Genomic DNA, 3664 nt, shown 5'->3' with positions numbered 1-3664 from the left:
AAGTGCATCATCCTCTCCTCCCCCTCTCGCCTCCTCCATCGGCTGTGACACGCGTGCGCCCACCAACCGGAGCACGGCTGGCAGATGGATGATGATTTTCATGTATTTTGACTCGGTTAGATCAGTCGATGCTTCCTAGTACATAATGAATGAGCGTTTGCTACTGGATATTGCTCCTTCCCTACGGTTTTGTTCACCTTTGATTTCAGAGATGTTGTCAAACCAGAACCTCATCCAACTATCTGGAGTAATATCTTAGCGCGGTAGTTCCACAGCTGCTGCTACTACTAGGCTAATATTCTCATTCATAAACTTCCTGAAAAATGTCTTTTACGTACCTGCTACATGTGCATTGTCTCCATTGGAATTCTGCTCTTAAACTAGGAAATCATACACGATCTGCAACTTTGGGGTACCAAAATGTTTATTTTTGTAGACAGTACACAACTGATCTGTAAATTAGCTGAATAAATAGGCCCTGTAAACTGAGCATGGGCCTATGCCTGTTAATAATCTACAAGTGGCAGTCACCACTGTTTCTCTGAATAAAAGCAACATTGCTTGACAAGTCCAGTGTCTTGATTCTGCAGATCAAAATCCGGTCAGTGAAGTTAACAAGGAAGTATCTGAGAAGGGTTTCCTCCGAGCTTGAGGCCACACAAGCATTGCCTGGCAGTATGCTTCAGGCACGCGTTTCTTGTGGACGAGCTTGAACGCTTCGAGATGGCCGTCAGCAAACGCGCCGTAGAGATGGCCATGGGCACATACAGGTTAATTCTGCAGCTCCAGCGCCCCGGTGGCTGGGATTCTATGTTTTCTGTTTTGATGCTGTGAGCCCCCGCCATGATTGGTTCTGTTGCAGGATTTGGTTTGATTGGGATTTATTTAGGTCGTGTGGATTTAGGTCGTATGATTCTAGCACTGTGTACTAGTAGAAATTTAATATAATGACGATGGGACATGATCTCTTTTCTTTATGCTGTGTTAATAGGATAACGTAAACGTAGGCCGCCGACAAACATATCATAGTCTCAGTCAGTTCATTTTCTCTGTGGGGAATGAATTCTTAGCTCCTGCAAGTTTAGCAAATAGACACCGTACTCTTTTTTCTGTGTAAACATAGTTAGCACCTCTGTTTTTGAAGTAGTTCCTTACTTACCTCTGTTTTTGAAGTAGTTCCTTACCTCTGTGTAAACTGGTTTTGGTTCAGCTAAAAAACTACACTACCTGACTGTTTTGGGCAGCGAGCTTCTAACTAAAAAATGAGTTCGTTATGCTCATAATTTCAAGTTGGCCTCTACATATGAGTTGTAAAGCATGTTCTAAGGTTTCCATAGAGTACTTGTTTTCTTCGTTTGGATGTACGGTTTGAGAGCAGCCATCTATTTAGTTTGCTGTTCAGAAATATATTACAGTTTGTAAAAGCAACCAATTCATGATAAGACTTGGTGAGGCTGATGCACATAGCTACTTTCAGTACCTTGTTAACAGTGTTGAGGACAAGTTAAATCCTGTATTGGGGTCCTGTTCTTGTAAACATTATGTAAAGCTAAAATTCTTCTGTGTCTTGCTTCCTATGTCTTGCTCATTTGATATAAACATTATGTAGAGCTCTGTTTCTTCTTCTTTTGCTTCCTGTATGTATGTATGTGTCTGACGACGAAGTTGATTCTTCAGAATTGATCGAGTCTGACAAAGTTGTTCTGAACATTTCTTGAAACAGGGCGAGGCTGGTGATGTCCATGCGGTGATGTCCCTAGGGTGGCGCCACTGTGCCCGACGCTTGCCCTGGTCACCACGGTGGTGCTTCGGCGGCTTCCAGACCCTCTCCTGGATGTGGTGATGGTCACACCACAGTCGTGGTGTGGCTGAGCCTCTGCTACGGCTACAATGTCCCTCTGGTGAGCTCCTCCCCATTCCTTCTTCTCTGATGTAGCTCCTGCATGGCCTTGGCCATGATTTGGGTTGAACGTGGGGCTGTACTAGTTGTTGCTAGATGCTGTAACCAAGCATCAACTCCTACAGGAGCTCTCTGGTGATAAATTCATGTGGTTCTAGGGTCTGTCAGTAGCTGCCCACGTGTACTTGCTTTACATATGTGCCCCTGTGATGCTCTGGTGATATGGAGTGGCTGATATCAAAATCATGGTGGTGTTGATGCTTATCTTGCGTGTCTCTGGTGGTGGTGGTGGTGTTGACAGCAGTTACACACCTAGCTTGTAACTAATATCATTACTGCTAATTTACCTCAAGTTAATCTGAACATGGTTGAAATGAGCGCTGCTAATTTTGATGTCTAATATCAATTTTTACCCCAAGTCCTTAAGTAATTATTTTCATTACATCAAAGTTAGCTGAGAATATTGACTAGAATATTTTATGTATGACATGATGCATGTACACATACGGTTGAGAAAATACCGAGCTGCAGTGGAACAACCTGGAGTTAGAGAACTTCAAGGACAAGATCAACAAGGTGGCCAGCGTTATGGTGGCTGTGTACGGCGGCGACCACAAGTTCTTCGGTGAGCTGGCAGTGTCCATATTGTGTGATATATGATGCTGCTTCGTTGTGCATCTCTCTTTTCTTGTGTGTTGCATCATTGTTGCTTGATAGAGTAAATGATTTCAGCTTTGGTTGTGTCCAACCTATACTATGTACCATGCTTAGTGTTTACTAAACTGAGGCATTGGGCATTGGAATTTAGGCATTTATGTATAGTTTTAGTTTTGGATGTGTCCAATGCAAACATTGCTGTCAACTGTCAAGTTGATTTTAAAATGTCTCGTTAACTTCATTATTCTGTTATTTATTATTAAATATGCTGTTAGATTTACTTCTATTTCGTTCCTAAACATTTTGTTCTGTAACATGCAGATGCTGGGCTTTCATGTTTCTTCGTGAGCATCAGGACAAAGAAGTCGGAGGAAGCATAGTTCTAACATTGCTGTCAAGTGTCATGTTTTGCATTAATGAAGCCCTTTATGCTGCTCCTATTTGTATGTGTGTATGATGTAGCAGAACCTGGCTCATGTGATTGTACACTTGTGGAGCTTGTTATCTGATTGTAAACTTGATGCTGATCACATTTGTATGTGTGTTATATGATGTAGCACTTTGATGGTTGATAATATTTGAAGTATTTCGTGTGTTTTCTGTGTGCCAATTTAAATAACAGGTATTTATTTGCGTGAAATAAAAAAATGAAGAATATTGCCCTGATGGCTAGGACCCAGTACTAGAACCTGACAATGGGGACCCACCTGACTAGTGAACCCAATTTATAAAAAAAGAAAATAATGAAACTGTTGAGACAAAAAGGCCATGGGCCAAAAATAAAAAGGCTGCAATGTTGGGCTTGGTCCATGAAGCTGACAAAAAATTCACAGAAAAAAAATATAAATGGGCTGAATTAATGGGCTCGGCCCATATAAACACCGAACTGGACCGGGCTGAATCTTGTGCCACGTCAGATTGCCACGCTGGATGCCTACGTGGCCTGGGGAGGTTGCTAGTGACCAAAACAAAATAGTAGACGTATTTTGGTCGTAAACGTCTTCGACCATTCCAGAAGAAAGGTCGCTATAGTCAGTTTATGACCGCCAGCTTTTGACCTTCTGTTTTTTGTCACAAAAAGGTCGCAAATGAAAAACCATGACCTTT

Source organism: Triticum urartu, chromosome 5, assembly GCF_003073215.2.
Source record: "Triticum urartu cultivar G1812 chromosome 5, Tu2.1, whole genome shotgun sequence".
In the NCBI taxonomy this organism is placed as follows: Eukaryota; Viridiplantae; Streptophyta; class Magnoliopsida; order Poales; family Poaceae; genus Triticum; species Triticum urartu.
The sequence above is the reverse complement of the archived record's forward strand: the minus strand, read 5'-3'. Positions refer to the sequence as shown.